General features: G+C 39.1%; 1 protein-coding gene and 1 non-coding gene across 2 annotated transcripts in view; one reads left to right on the forward strand and one right to left on the reverse strand.

Annotated features, from left to right (window-relative positions):
- The window catches only part of ZMAT4 (zinc finger matrin-type 4), a 358,266-nt gene that overhangs the window by 172,186 nt on the left and 169,862 nt on the right, over positions 1-16,218 (forward strand). The gene's annotated exons all lie outside the window — the stretch shown is intronic.
- Positions 14,717-14,842, reverse strand: LOC123937838. The gene has a single exon (XR_006817620.1). It is a non-coding gene; the product is annotated as a small nucleolar RNA SNORA32 (small nucleolar RNA).

Raw genomic sequence — 16,218 nt, forward strand, 5'->3', positions numbered from 1 at the left:
CCCAGCTCCAAGGTCTCAATCTTGATTGGAGTAAGCAGTGGCCCTTGTGTCTTTGCCAGTCATCAGTTGAATATGGTAGCATGTGGTGCTATGCTGGCTACTGAGATACAAGGCAAGACAGCTAGAGGGTAGGAATGGCAGTTATGGGAAAAGTTTCACTCAATCTTAAAAATAGACTTGAGAAGATAGTTCTGCTGCTGGACATTGCTGTGTCAGCATGAGATGACTGGAACTCTAACTACCACCTTAGGGCCTTAAGGAGAGGTAGTCTAAAGCATGAATCAGACAGATTAGGCATGGCAAGCTGGGAGGATCAAAATAACTCGGGTACTTGTTGAGTCACTGAGCCACTAACAAAAGTAACCCAGGAGCTGAATTACTGTTTGACTTATTATATGAGAAAAAAAAAATCTTTAGAATAAAAAATTCCTTGATTAACTGTTTTCTTTTATTTGCAGTTAAAGGTATCCTTCCAAAATATCTTTTTCTACATTTCTGATACACTAGGGTGGCCTTAATATTTATAAGATTCCTACTGGGGGTCAGTGTGAAATCTGGGAAATGAACTAGAGAATGGAAGTCTTCATCTTAATTAGAACATGCTCTAAGAAGCTGAACTTAACTAGCCCAAGTGCCTTAGACAGGATTAGCAAACTGCTTCTATAAAGGGCCAAGAGGTAAGTGTTTGAAGCCATTTGACTTCCATTGCAACTACTCCACCATCGCTGTTGTAGCGAAAAAGCTGCCATAGACCACTTGTAAGCAAATGAGCGTAGCCGTGCTCCAATAAAACTTTTTTTAAAAAGGCAGGTAGTGGGCCAGTTTGGGGCTGGCCATAATCTGTGGATCTCTGACCTAAAGTAACTTCTCCAGGGTTGCTCAGGGCTGATCGGGCCCTGAGCAGCTAATTACGAGACCACCAGCCTGATTTCCATCTTTTCTCTATTTGTGTGCACTGTGTGTCCTCTGGGAAAGAGCTATCTGCAGTAAGATGGTGGAGAGGCCAAAAGTCAAAAGAGAGAAAATTGAGAAATAAGAGAATCATGTAATTGACAGCCTATTTAATCAGTTACCGAATAATTGATGGTTGGCTACATTTTTTTGAAACCACTTGTCTAGAAAAGCCCCTGAACTTGATGGCACTGAATGAATGAGAGAAAAGGCATCTGGAGCACGTTTGCTCCAGGTCATGTGGTTTAACACACAACCTCTTTGACCAAATAAAGGCAACATGATTAGCCTTCAGAGTTTGCACAAGGACGGGGCATTTGGGTAGTCTGTAAGGATGTTGTTTTAATTAGGGAAATGGGAAAGATTTTATTTCTTAAAGTGTTCATTTGTCTCATTTAGCCAGTGGACTGTTTAAATATACTTACAGGTGTCTGTAATAATGTCAAAAACAACATGACAGTAGTGGAAATCAGATCAAAGCTTGATCTAGGAAAGTACCATGGATGGGTATCTGTTGAGGAAAAAAAAGAGAGTAAAAGGAGAATGGAAATTAGAGTATCCCAGCTTAGATGGTATAATGATAAATATTATCAAAATTATACGATTATATAATTGTTCAGAAGAAAGTTTATTGATTTTATAAAGTCCTTCTCTTATCTCTCATTCTCCCTGGTTCTTTAAATACAACGCCATCTCTGACAGAAGGTAGAAATGAAATCATGATTCTAAAGGAGTTCCTCAGTGTACATAGCCCCAGAGTGAGAGCCCCCAAAGGATGGTCGGATGGGTCCTACCCTGTGATGGTAGCTCAGGATCGTCAAGGTCTGTGTGTCTCAGAGTAAGCATTGTGGTTTCAAGCAATGGCTCCTTGAGCCACATTTAGAGCAGTCTATATTGCGTCACAGTAATGCATGCTACCATGAGATATTTGTATCCAGCACCCTCATGGATTTTCATTGATATTAACGCACACAAGAAGAAAACAACGTAAGAAGCTTCCCTGTGAAAAACACCTCAGGAAAGATGTTCCATTAGCTTTGTTTCTAATTAGGTCCTCTTTGCCTCTTTGGGGATTGAGTGAACACAGCCACTACAAGATGTGAATCCCTCTAACTCTTCCATGTCACTCTCCCCACAGCCTGATTGCCACTTTACAATTAATTGCGAAACCTATGTTTTGAAGTTGCTGCCAGATGACTTTTCAGGAATAAACACACTTACAGGTGTCTCAGGAAGCACAGCTCTAATGCCTGGTGATTCTGAAATGACTTCCCTCTTGAGTGTGCTCCCTGCAGCTTGGCTCCTAGCTGGTTCTCTTGCAAAGTGGCCCTTGCAAGTCAGGTGGAGACGGGAAAGGAGTCGTCGTGCCAGCTTTATTAGTGGAAATACACATGGATTACACAAGAAGTATAATCTTGACTAACAATCCATTTGTCAAAACAAATCTCCTGCAGATGAGCGTGGAGGGCTGTGAGCACCAGTTTCCCTCCTCATCCTAGATCTCAAGCCTCTCTTTGTTCCTGCCCGTGCTGACCAGTCCACATCACATTCTCCCTCAAGTCCTACACCATATTTCTTACCTTTTCCGGATGGTGCCGTCTCCTTTCTTGTCTCCACATTTCACAGGTTTGGCAAAGTCTCTCCCATCCTTCAAAATGCATTTTAAACATTTCTTCTTTGGGGCGTCTGGGTGGCTCAGTTGGTTGATTCTTGATTTCAGCTCAGGTCATGATCTCAGGGTCCTGAGATCGAGCCCTGTGTGAGGCTCTGTGATCAGCAGGGAGTCTGCTTCTCTCCTCTGTCTCTGTCTGCCATCATAAGCAAGTGAACAAACAAAGAAATCTTTAAAAAAAAAATAAACATTTGTTCCTCTAGGAAAGCCCCAGATCTCTTAGGAAGAGTTATTCTATCTGCCGTGCCTTCCCTTGTCTATGATAGAACATATCACAGATCGAAATCAATTGACCCACTTATGTGTCATTCTCTCTCCTTTCCTGATGGGTTTCTGAAGGTCAGAGCCTATATCTTTTCATCTTTGATGCCCAGCAATAGTAGAAAATTAATAAGTAGCTGTGAATATGTCAGACAACTGATAAGCTAGATGCCATCTTAAAACATTGTCCAATGATGTACTGATCTACAAAACAGGTTAGGACAAAATCCAACTTTGTTTTTTGGTTCGGGGGACTGACAGAGCATGTCACGTATGTGTAATATGATGAACTTTAAATCCTGCTCAAAGCCAAGGAGGTAATTTTACACTCTGATTCCTGTGGGGCGTAGGTCCACCACAGATACCAGATCTGGCTCCCCGCAGGGCTTTGTCATCCCTTCCCCTCCCTCTCATCTAGATTACGTCACTGAGGGTGGTCCCAGAGTGTGGTCAGTCTACCTGGTTTCCCATGGTTCTTTATCCCAGGGTGACTTGACTGCGCCAAGAACGGAGAAGAGGAAGTGGCTTTTGTATAGAGGTGTAAGTGCAGAAGAGACAATCCCCCAGAGCCCAGGAGAACACTGAGGTGCTAAGAAAGCAGAGCAGCTCACCTGGCCTTTGGGGAACAGTCTTGGCTGGGTTTGATATGAAGGGGCAACTACCACAGGGGCTTGAGGACACTGCTCTGCACACGGGAGGGGGGCATTTATCCAAGTGCAATTTTAGATGCACACTGGAGAGCGTCCCAGACCCTTCTCCCCGAGCAGTGCCTTTCTTCAAGATGATGGGCAAAACCCGAGCCCCTGTCCCTGCCCCTCAGTAGTCACCAAAATACACATGTGTTTTGTTTCAGCAATTCATTTGTGAATCTGTGGTCTGGAGTTTGGAACCTTTTATCCATAGAATTAATCCTCTAAACGCTGGTTAGATTTCCACCTACTTTACTCATCCTCATTAGCTCATCATGTACCTGAGGCCAAGAATCAAGAGAACCTTTTTGACTATACTTAACCAATCTCTACCATGTAATTTCTGTGGGAAGGCATGTTTTGGGCCTCGGAGAGGGATGCTCATTCCCCGCTTCTTTTCTGTCCTGACTCAGGAGGCTTTTAGGTCCTTGGTATTCATGGGCAATGCTCTGAGAGCTGCAGTCTGGAGTACCAGGTCGTTTCCCATGGTTTTAACAAGCCACACTTCTGCTACTGCCGTCAGAGAAGACCTTCCTCCATTTCACTCCCTGAGTGAAAATGCACTTGTAGAGTCAGTCAGGTGGGGAAGAAATGGCCTTGTCCCCATGGTGGGGTGGGGCTTCCAACTCTTTGTGTTCTTTTATGTGGGGCATTCTTGTGTGGAGCGTGAATATGGGCTCACAGGTAGAGATGGCTAGAAACAGTGTTTGCGTCCATGTGCCAGTTTGTTCTACATGTAGATTCCCATCATCCCATTGGCCTTTCCTTTAGCCTACTACACTTCTCCATGGTTTTCTCCTCTTGCTCTTGGCCAGAGAGGGTTGCTCGTGGGTGTTCCGAGTCTGGCTTTTCCTCTTGGGGTCACCACCTAATTTTATTTTTGTGTGTCACAGGAAAACAAGAGAATGGTTTATGTATGACTTTATTATATCTAAGGACAATTTACTTAAGGACACATTTAGGGCTCTTTCTAAAGAAAAGCAGAGAATGCTACAAAAAAATCATTACAAGCATAAGGAGAGAGGTGGGAAAGTGACTTTAAAGTATTTGGGATTTGATTGTGTACTTACCTTCTTATAAACATGAAATTCCTACCCACCTAAGATGCTTCTAGCTAATGGTTCTACAGTGCAGACATATGGTTTGGCTTTAAGATAAAACTCTATGGTTCAGGAAACCTCTAACCTCAATGTCACTTTAAGGCTTAAAAATAGCTTTCTCAGGACATTTGCTATTCTGCCTCTGAGACTGTCTCTCCACCCCACCCCCCTCATTCAGACTGTGGTGTAAGGAGACAGGGACTTCTAAAAAGGTTTACGCAATGACTATGAAATTTTGTCTGGCCCGTGACCTAGCTGGCCATTGATGTCGTACTCCCTGTCATCCTTTTCCTGTAACTCAAATGGATGATGACAGCAGAAGTGGGGGATGATGCAAGTGCTTCTGACCTCAAATAAATGCTTGTATTCATACAAAGCAATCATAGCACTCTCTAGAAAATTAAAAAAAAAATTATTAAGCAAAATTTGGAGACAGTTGTCCTGAATGGTGCAGTAATCCTAATGCCGTTCATACTGAACAATGCCGACTGACACCACCCATGGTGACAGCAGTCACCTAAATGAGATTGCTTTACTAAGGACCATTAACAGTGCTGGTGTATCCAACAAGTTTTTGCAACTAAATAATATGGCCAAGAAGTTGGTAAGTAGGTTCAGATGCAGACATTTATCCTTACTTCGGAATTAAGGAAAGGTAAATCTGTTGTTGACCTACACTCATGTCAGGGGTGGGAAGTAGAGGTTTACATAGATGGTTGCTTGGTCCTACTGAGGAAGACATATGATAGCTCTCTCCAGAACCTCACACCTGGCCAGAGATAGCCTCAAGGAAGGATAGAGCTTCAGAGGAGTGTGGGTTTGTGCCTTGTGGCTCATGGGAGAGCTGCACTTAAGAAGGCTTTGAGTATCTTCTCCATCTGATTTTCTATTTGTTCAGTTGCATATTTTCCACTGCTTTCTATTTTTTTACATTCACAAATTTTATTATATTTTTAGTTAAATTCTTTCTTTTTTTCTTTTCTCTAATGCATTGCCATTGAACTCTTATGCCAATGGATTAATTTAAAAAAGAAAAAAAAAGGAAAATCCTCACTTTGGTATAATGCATTTAAGAAGTGCCCCCAGGCTGATTTCCAGGCCTACTCCGTTTCCCATCTGGATGGTTAGTATTAAGTGTCCCCAAGAATTAGACTTGATTATTTGTTTTTTCAATATCTAAGGGTCCTTAGGACCCTTAGCTTGAAGCTTAGGAAGTGAGTGTGTGTGTGGGGGGGGGGGGGGGAGAGAGAGAGATTTTGAAGAAGAACTTGAAAACACAGTGATGTGAGAGACATTTGCTTCCACTCTGGAAACCATTTTCTTGTACCCCCAGAAACCATCCCTTTGGAGCCGCCCTGAGGACCAGGGTATGGATGGGCTGTTTCTGAACTTCACTTTTGGCTAAAGGTTTTGTTTGTTTTTCTCTGCATATCTATCTCTCATTCCCTCATTTTTCTAGAGGTGAATCCACTGAGAAAAGGGTGTGGGAGGCCAGCGAGGAGGTAACTGCACAAAAAGTTTGTCAAGAGGATCCTATCCAAGGAATCATGGGTGATTTCTGTTTTTCCCACCTTTCCCCAGATGCTGGTCATATTGTAGCCTTTGAAAAAACTGGTAATTAAAAAAAAATAAATAACTATGGTCTCCTAAACAATTTGTCATTCCAGACATTCTGGGAGTATTATTACAAAGAATTGCTCCCCCCAACAAACTGGATTGTTTTTGTCTTCAAGGATAGGAATCAGTAGTGCTTGGTTAGATTGTCCAGTGTATGTGGGCCCAAAATAGATTTCTTGCTCCAATTCCAGGCCTAGCTAAGATGGTGTCGAAGTCTGGGTAAGGTTGGCTGAACCTCTGAGGTCGGCTGGTGACACTGCAGGATGGGTCGCCTCATGTGTAGGGCAGAATTTCTACCAGTTATAAAACACGGGGTACTGTGTTAGTTAATTAACAACTCTTTATAAGTGGCTATTCTGTATGAAGTTCCAATCCAGAAGCTGGCAGGGAGGAGTAAAAGAGAACTAAAAAGCAACGTGCTAAATGCAATGTGGTATCCTGGATTGGATCCGGGAACAGAAAAAGAACATGAGAGGAAAAACTGGTGACAGCCGAATGAAGTCTCGAGTTGAGGTCATGGTAATGTAACCATGCTAATGTCCTCATTTCGAAGAATATATCATGGTTATGTAAGATGTTAACATAAGGGGAAGCTGAGTCAAGGGCATAGAGGAGCTTTCTGTACTATCGCATCTCAACTTTTCTGTAGATTTAAAACTATTCCAAAATAAAAGTTTATTTAAAAATAAAACAAAAAGGCACATACCATCCAAGCTCATAGGACCCTTATTTTGCTAAACTTGGTCTCTGTCTGATGTTGAAAGATTCTCTGAAATTATGACTACGTAAGTTATTTTTTCAAGGAATAGGTATTTTTACTGAGTGTTTTATTTTGCATATTTCCTATTAGAAGATATTTCTTTTGGATGGCTTGCTTAGTTGAACTGACGCAGAAAAACTAGTGAATTTGTAATTTCTCCTGACCTTTTTGTACAGGCGACCTCAGAGATCAAGTACATAATAAATGGTAAATGAGAATCTCAGAATACCTTCCATCTGGCCCCTTCACATTGGGACTTAAGGGCCTTCAGTGTTTGCCAGTTTTAATAGCAAAGGGATGATCCCACCCTGCTGGGAGAAGAAGGTATTACTGAGCAATCAAAGATAAAATTACAGGATTATAACAGAGATACAGAATGTTTCAGTGAGTCTCCTTGTTGAAAGAAAGTGCTCAGAACTTTTCGTAAGAGGACAGTGTTTATTATCCAGAGAGATTAACTTACCAGAGAAACAATTTCACAATGACAGACACGCTCGCTCATGGTTGAGGGAACAAGATGAGAAAAGCACATACTCTCCTCAGGCTGCCCTAGAGAAGGTGTGAATGGCTTAGCTTCAGCCCAGTCAGACCACTAGCAAAGTAAATGAGCGTTGGTAGGTGTGGATATCATCAGAAGGCCCCGCTTTCAGAAACCTCCACAGAGCACAAAGCAGTGATGGAGAGCTCCTGACAGAAAGTTCTTAGCCATTCGGAAGCCCTCAATCAAACGATCTTTCCCTTACATAAAGGGTGGGAGAGTCTGAGAAAACAATTCCTACAATGGAATTGGGGCATTCTTTTTTTAATTAATTAATTAATTAATTAATTAATTATTTTTTTGGTTTATTTTCAGCATAACAGTGTTCATTGTTTTTGCACCACACCCAGTGCTCCATGCAGTACGTGCCCTCCCTATTACCCACCACCTGGTTCCTCAACCTCCCACCCCCCGCCCCTTCAAAACCCTCTGGTTGTTTTTCAGAGTCCATAGTCTCTCAGGGTTCATCTTCCCTTCCAGTTTCCCTCAATTTTGTGGAGCATAACAAAGAACACGGAGGACATGGGGAGATGGAGAGGAGAGGGAGTTGAGGGAAACTGGGGCATTCTTTAGATAGGACAGAATCACACGAGCTCTGTCCCACTGGGAAAATTACTGATGATGCACGTCAGGGGTGGGACCCTGGGAATTGTACTTGTAGCATGTTCTTGGGTGATGTTGATGCTACAGATCTGGGTACTACGATATGAGAATGTAGACTTTCTTTCTGAATATTCATAGTGAATCTGGTTGAGATATTTATTATTTTTCCTTTAAAACCCTCCGTTACTTTTTTTTGTTTGTTTTGTTTTTCCTTTTCTGTAGAGCTTATCTTTTTAGTTCTTTCCCCAGTGCTATAGCAGTACCGACAGCAGCAGGGAGTGGAGTCCAAGGGTCTGTTTCTGATTGTCCTCTCTATAGATACTGAAGATGGGAAGAAAGGCATTTGGAGAGGTAAAGATTAAAAACCACGGGGGGGGGGGGGGGGGGTTAGATTTGGGCAAAATGCACCACACATCTTGCTGCCTTGGCAGTTTTTCTTCAGAGCTTACAGAGTGAGGGTGTTACCACATTGCCCTGCAGTTTGTTCAGAAGTCTACATAGGTAAGTAATTTGACCCACTTGGGAACCTGTGGGATAAGGGGCCATGGACAGGGGACCCAGATTTTGAAGTGGGTCATACTGTGACTCTGCTTACTAGACATCCCTAAAGATCTGCTCTATCTGTTGCTTGGTTTCTTCCCAAAGAGCTGAAAGAGAATCTCATTGAAACATGCATGATCTCTCCCCTTTTGACTGGGAACTTCCAAGATGGTGGGAGTCAAGATGTGCTCACTCTTTCTTTTAAAAATTATTTTTTAAAATTTGGTTTCTTTTTTTTTTTTTTTTTTAAGAAAACACATAGTCAGTATAGAATATCTAGATAACTTGGGTCACCTGGGGGGCTCAGTGGGTTAAAGCCTCTGCTTTCGGCTCAGGTCATGATCCCAGGGTCCTGGGATCCAGCCCCGCATTGGGCTCTCTGCTCAGCGGGGAGCCTGCTTCCCTTCTCTGGCTGCCTCTCTGCCTACCTGTGATCTCTGTCTGTCAAATAAATAAATAAAATCTTAAAAAAAAGAGAATATCTAGATAGCTTATCAATGACAAAGAAAAAATACATGTTACATAATCATATAGATACAATGATGTTCAAAGGCACGTTTTTCCAGTCTCCCCGGTCTCATGTACATATGGATAAATAAAATCTCTCTCGCTATTGCTTTTTGTATGTGGCAACATGGGGACCATGCTGGCTGTTGCCTGTAGATGATTGTACCTCTGATTCAATTAATTTCAGTCACTCTGACCTATGATTTGCACCAGGAACACATGGGGCTTTTCTCTGTGGTGTTCCCTCTACTTTTTGCTCTCTTCCTCCAGATCCCTGCATGATCACTTCCTCACATCTTTCACGTCTTTAGTCAGAAGTGCCCTCCACAATGAGGTCTTCTTGGGCCACTTTAAAATATGATACACTTCTTACATAAACCTTGTATTCCCCCTCATTTCTTTTTTCTTCCTGAGCAATCATGACGAACATACTCTGTGTTCTACTTATTTATCTTAATTATTATCAGCTTTCCCAGCTAGAGTATAAGCTCCATGACAGGGACTGTTACCTCCATTGTTCCCTGTACTATGCCCAGTGCAGAGCTGACAACACCATGAATGCTTATTTCAAAATATCAGATGAGGGGTGCCTAGGTGGCTCAATGGGTTAACCCTCTGCCTTCGGCTCAGGTCATGATCTCAGGGTCTTAGGATGGAGCCCTTCATCTGGCTCTCTGCTCTGCGGGGAGCCTGCTTCCCTCTCCCCCACCCTTCCTGCCTCTCTGCCTGCTTAAGATCTCTGTCTGTCAAATAAATAAATGAAATCTTTTAAAAAATTATCAAATGAAGAAACTTAGTAATGCATGAGGAATCATGGTCCATGTCCATGAATACCATCTATCTTAATTTGAATACCTTTGTTTTCATTTATAACTTTGTTTTTCACTACACCAATATAAATATACTGCAGTTTATTAAACATCAGTTTAATTAATATGCCATAGCTCATTTGAATATGATCCTCGATTAATTCCAGAATATAAATGTATCCTTATTTGGCTGCTGTAGTCAGTGCTTTAGCAAAAAACCTTGTATATATTTGCTCAAATCTTTGATAATTTTCTTTGGATAAATTTCCAGAAAAGAAATTTCTGGTCAAGAAGAATCTTTCTTTCTTTTTTTTAAAAATGTGACTTTGAGTTTTTTAATACATATCATCAAATTACTCTCCAGAAAGGGTCTATCTTTCTCAAAGAAATGATTTAGAAAGCTGATTTCTCCTCCCCTTTGATAATATGAGATTTTTTAAAACTATAAGATATTTTACAAAAATATTCTCAACTTTATGAGTAAAAATGGGAACGTTAAAAAATATATAAATGTTTCTGTCATTACTGGTAAGATTGATTTTTTTCATATTTTTATTGGACATGCATATTTCTTTCTTTATTTTTTTAAAAGATTTTATTTATTTATTTGACACACAGAGAGAGATCACAAGTAGGCAGAGAGGCAGGCAGAGAGAGAGGAAGGGAAGCAGGCTCTCTGCCTAGCAGAGAGTCCCATGCAGGGCTCAATCCCAGGACCCTGATATCATGACCTGAGCCGAAGGCAGAGGCTCAACACACTGAGCCACCCAGGCACCACCATATTTCTTTTTTTAAAGATTTGATTTATTTGAGATAGAGAGAGAGAATGATTTGTGGGGAAAGGGCAGAGAGAAAGGAAAAAAGCAGACTCTCCACTGAGCAGGGAGCCTGATGTGGGGCTTGATCCCAGGACCCTGGGATTGTGACCTGAGCCCACGGCAAATGCTTAACTGACTGAACCATCAGGCACTCCTGGATGTGCATATTTCTTTTTAAAGACTTTATCTATTTCTTTTAGAGAGAGAGAGATCACATGCTCAAGCTGGGGGATAGGCAGTATGTAAGGAGAGAGAGAATCTCAAGCAGATTCCATGCTGAGCATGGAGCCCAGTGTGGGTCTTGGTCTCTTGATCCTGAGAAACATTACTTGAGCTGAAATCAAGAGTTGGACACTTAACTGAGTCATTGGCACCCCCATGCATATTTCTTTTATATATTTTTAATTTGTGATTTCTGCTTATTTGGGGGGGAGTAGGTCAGCTTTCTTTTACAGCTTTTCAGGTGTTCTTTATATAAATAAGCATTTTTTAAATGCGTATGGTTAATACTGTTTACCATTTTCTTTTAAATATTTTCATGGTACTTTTTGACATGCAGAAAATTTTAATGCTCATGGAGTGAGATATGTGTATCTTTTCTGTTTCAAACTATTTTTTTTATTTTATGTTTAAAAATCTCAACCCATTCTGAGATTATCTGAATATCTCTATATATTTCTTCTAGTTGTTTATGGCTTTATTACTTTTCTTAAATTGTTATCAATCTTGCATTTCCATTTACTTGATAATGTTGTTTCCCTTGCTGACTTGAAATTTCCCTATGTTACATAGCAATTTGAATGTACTCTCTGGTTGTTTCTCCTTTTATTTTGTTTTATAAATCTGCACCTTTCTGTAGCAGAAACATACCTTAAAAATGATTAGTTGTATAATCTGTTTTCCATATTTGAGGTTAAATTGGTCCTCATTTTTAATTTTTAAAATAATAACAGCTTTTTACTGTTTTGTTTTGTTTCTGCTTTCAGAAGAAATTCAGAATTATTTTTTTCCTTTTTTTTTTTTTTTCATTTTTCTCCAGTGGTTAAACTTGTAGCAAATTTGTAAATAAATTTGGAAAGAAATTACTTCTCTTGGTGTGTGGTTAGCTGATTATCTAATCCTTTTTTTTTTTTTTTAAAGCCATTATTAAATGTGACTCTGTGCACAGCTCCTGGCCAGTTCCTAGTTTTTGCAAATTCTTCAACTTCATCGGAAGCTCTGCTTGGCTGGGAAGCATTTTTTCCTACCCTAGCTGACCGATTGTCTAACAGTAGGAATCGATGCCTCCCATTAAAGCTGTCATTCCCAAGATGCTGAGTCACTGCAGGTTCTCTTGTGTCTGCCCCTATTACTCATCTTTTTGCTGGTGAGACGGGAAGCTGGGTCTACCAGTAGGTATGCAATAGTTTGCCTTTCCCAACTGAGCTGGGAACTGGGAGTGAATGCCACAGATGTATGCAGAAAGAGTACAAACAGTAAATGTTTATCGGTTCAAGAAGTCATATGACCACAGATAGTTGTTCGATTTTTTTGTTGGTACAAATCTGAGTTTGGGCAAAGGATGGGGAGTGCAGACAATATCTTTTCTGAGGGGTTTCTCTTTTATGAGCTGCAACTCTGGAGACATTTATAATAAAAACAATAGCTTATTCCTAAATATAGCTCTTGCTCTAGGTCAGGCACCATTCTGCGTACTTTCTACATACAAATTCATTTAATCCTCACTAGTATCTTATGAAGGAAATCTTATTACTATTCTAGTTTTATAGCTTATCTCAATTGAACTCCTTATGCCTTGCAGCAGGCAGAAATTCACTTTAAATTCTGGCATCAGGTGATCTATCAAATTAATTTTTAGTGTGTGTTCTATCTTTTTCAGTCTTCATTAATATTTTAGAGTCATACTTACGGAAACACTTAGGGGTGCCAGTTAGGAGCATTTCAAACTGGAATTTGTACTTTTTCTTTAAAAATAAAGCAGAGATATAAAATTCTACAAAAAAAGGATGTATTACTAAGACAAACACCCTTGTAACCACTACTCAAGTCAAGAAATAGACTGTAGCCCATCTTCCCATTAGTTCGTCTCTTTGTCTCATCCCTATCTTGAATCTCTTTGTTCCAGCAAAGCGTAACTGCTGTCCTGATGACTTTTCCACAAGCATTTTTTCAGGTTTTTGTATAGTTAGATTACAAAGTGTGCCTCCCTAATTACCAAAATCTAGTCTTGCCCCCTCTTTAAAAGCTTGACGTATTTTTTTCATGGGAGTCTAGGTTTTTTTCCTCCATTTGCTTTTTTCCTTTAATTTACTTGTAAAAGAACTCAGGGGGCATTTGACCCATGGAGTTTTCTAAAGTATAGATTTTGCTGATTATGTATGTGTGGTTTCATTTAACACATTATCCTTTCTGTTCCTTGCAAATTGGCAGGTGGCTCCAGAAATTTGATAGGATTTGGGTTGGATGCATTTGGCAGTAGTGATGGTGTTGATTCTTTCATCAAAATGTGCATAGTATCTGATTGTCTCTCTTTTTGTGATGATAGCAGCTGCTGATATGGAATGCCTAGATCCATTAATTCACTGAAGGTTGCAAAATGATTTTCTTTTATCATTTCTTTTTCATTGATCCACTAGAGTAATTTTGAACAAGCAGTTTTCCCCATCCTCTAGTTCATACTCTGTACTATGGTTCCTTTAGAAAAGGCAGAAAAAGATTACTTGATTCTGTCCTTTTATTTTACCAATTTTCCAATTAAGGAATTGATTCCCTATCCTTCTGCAAAGGTGACCAAGCAGGTTTTTAAGAAATACTGTTATGAATGCAGAAATTTAACATATTTGATGGGTTTTGATCAATTGCAGTTACTACATTATTTGAAGTTTAAATTGTCTCATGTTTGCCAGGGGAAGCCTCTTCAAGTTCCCCCAGTCCTTGTGTCATGACTGTGGTAGTGATCTTGGATAGTTTCCTTGATGGTTAGTGGGGCAGGATTCCCCAAGCTCATTTTACAGCCTTCTTGGAATTGCCTATTTTTCCTCTTAAAGGCAGTCTCTTTTAGTGTGAGTGGTATTTCAGGATTGGTATGGTTTCTGAGTGCTAGGGATGTCGTATTAAGTTTATAATTGTTTTTAGGTTTCTTTAGTGGACAGAACTAAGAAATACAGAGTTTTGCGCTTACTGTCCCATTATCTTCTATTTCCTCTTTTCCCACAGTGAGCATCTTGATTCTCAAAGCCTCAGGAAATGACAAAATTAGAATATCCCCAAAGAACTCATTTACTTTATCCAATATTACACACATAACATCCAGCAAAATAACCATATTAATACTATACCATTAATATATTAATTGATAAATCTTTTTTACAGCATATATTCTCCCCATTTTTTAAATTAAAAGTCAATAAATTTTTATTTAAGGAGTTTTTACATATGATTCCTTCCACTGCCAGTCGCTGATAATCACTATAGTTCCTCCAAAGTGAGAATCATAATCTTCAAAATAGTCCTTTAAAAAAGAACTTGTTCAATCCACAGGTGTCACTGTCACTCTTATATAATAGGAACATGAAGTAAGTTTCCATTTCCAGAGACAATCATGTAAACTGAAGCCAGCCTCCCTTTACGAAATCAACTATATTACAACTTGCATGGTTATTAGCAATACAGAAGGATTTAGCAAAAGACATCTGCAAGAGCAGAGATCTAGGCATGCACTGTTCAATATACTAGTCATGTATAGTCAGATGAGAATTTGAAATATGACCATTACCAAATCACATACAGCTTGTGTTACATTTATACTGGACAGTGCTGATCTAGGCAATGTAAGTAGAACAGAGTTGATAAAATGTTCCCAATAGGCTGAATGCTAGCAAAGTAGCAGAAAGAAAGAAAACCTAGTGGGAAAATTTTTTTATGGTCTTGTCCAGAGCAAATGAGAAACTGCACTCTCAAAGCCTTGGTAATGACCATTAATTCTCCTCATTTTTAAATTGTAAAATTATATTCATGTTATCTGAACATATAGTCATTACATGGGCTTCCATTTATATATGAACCTCCATTTATCTTGATTCCATAAGTCATTATGTAAATCATGCTATCATTAATTCTTATATTGATGTCTCTCTAGTCGTTTTGGCTATTTGAATCTTATATTACAATAGATACAAGAAAGTCTCATGAAAACAAAGTTATCTGAGTTCTTGTCTGTTTTCACTTTGGGCATTTTAAATTTAAATGTCAGTTTTGCTGGATATAAAAAATTGGGGTCACATTTCTTTTCTTGAGAATGTAAGATATATTACTCTATTTGTTTTTGGAATAAAACATCACAGTTGAAAAGTCTGATGGCGATTGAATTTTATTTCCCTTGTAAATAAGTTATTTTCTCCAAGGCCCAACCAAATTTTAACATTACTCTAAAAGTTCAATAGTTGTTCTGAATCAATATTCAGACAATTCTTTTTTGATATATACTTTTCTTAATTTTAATTTTAGGAAATATCAGTGTACTTGGTTTCCCCCCTTCCTCTGGCTATCTTTTTCAATGTTTCTTATACTATTATATTGGATGATTTTTGTCTTTCTCCAATTTGTGACTTGCTATTAAATCTCTTTGTACCTATTCTTTAAGAATTTTACAAAATTTTCTTCATTTTGACTTCTACTTCTCTTAGAGAATTATTCATTGTGTGTATTCATAATCTGTTTCTTCTTGTTTAGTCTTTATTTCCAAAGTTATTTATTCTTTTATTTCCAGTTATTTTTGTGGTCCTTATTATAAAATTTTGTGAATTTTCTCATTCTTATGTTGCTCTGTCATCTTTTATATCATTTTCCTGAAGTTTCCTATTTTGCTTTGAAATAGAAGCAACGGAATGTCACTTTCTCTTGAGCACCCACTGGCTATTGGAGGTTCTGCTAGTCTGAGGTCCATCAGTTTCACTCTCTGTCCCTGTGCAGATGCTGATATCATACAGTATCTTTATGGCTTTTATTGATTTATTTTTATTTGCTTGTATTTTGAGGTTCATAAAAATATCTTGTCACCTAGTTTTGTTATGACTATTGTCTGTGAGTTTTTTTCCTTTGGCTATCCAGTTCTGTTTTTATTGGAAGATTTAGAGGAATTAAAAAAAAAAAAAAAGACTGCTGCCAACATCTCAGAATCCTCCTTATGTGTATTTTTTTCATCAACCATTAGATATTTATTAAATGACACGTCCTCTTATAGACACTGAGGTTATACTTCTGACCAAAACAAAGTTCCTGCCCTCAAGAAGCATATATTATAATGAAAGTAGATAGGTATTAAACATATATACCAGTAAAAAAGTGAGAAAAT

This window comes from Meles meles, chromosome 2 (genome assembly GCF_922984935.1).
Source record: "Meles meles chromosome 2, mMelMel3.1 paternal haplotype, whole genome shotgun sequence".
Classification (NCBI taxonomy): Eukaryota; Metazoa; Chordata; class Mammalia; order Carnivora; family Mustelidae; genus Meles; species Meles meles.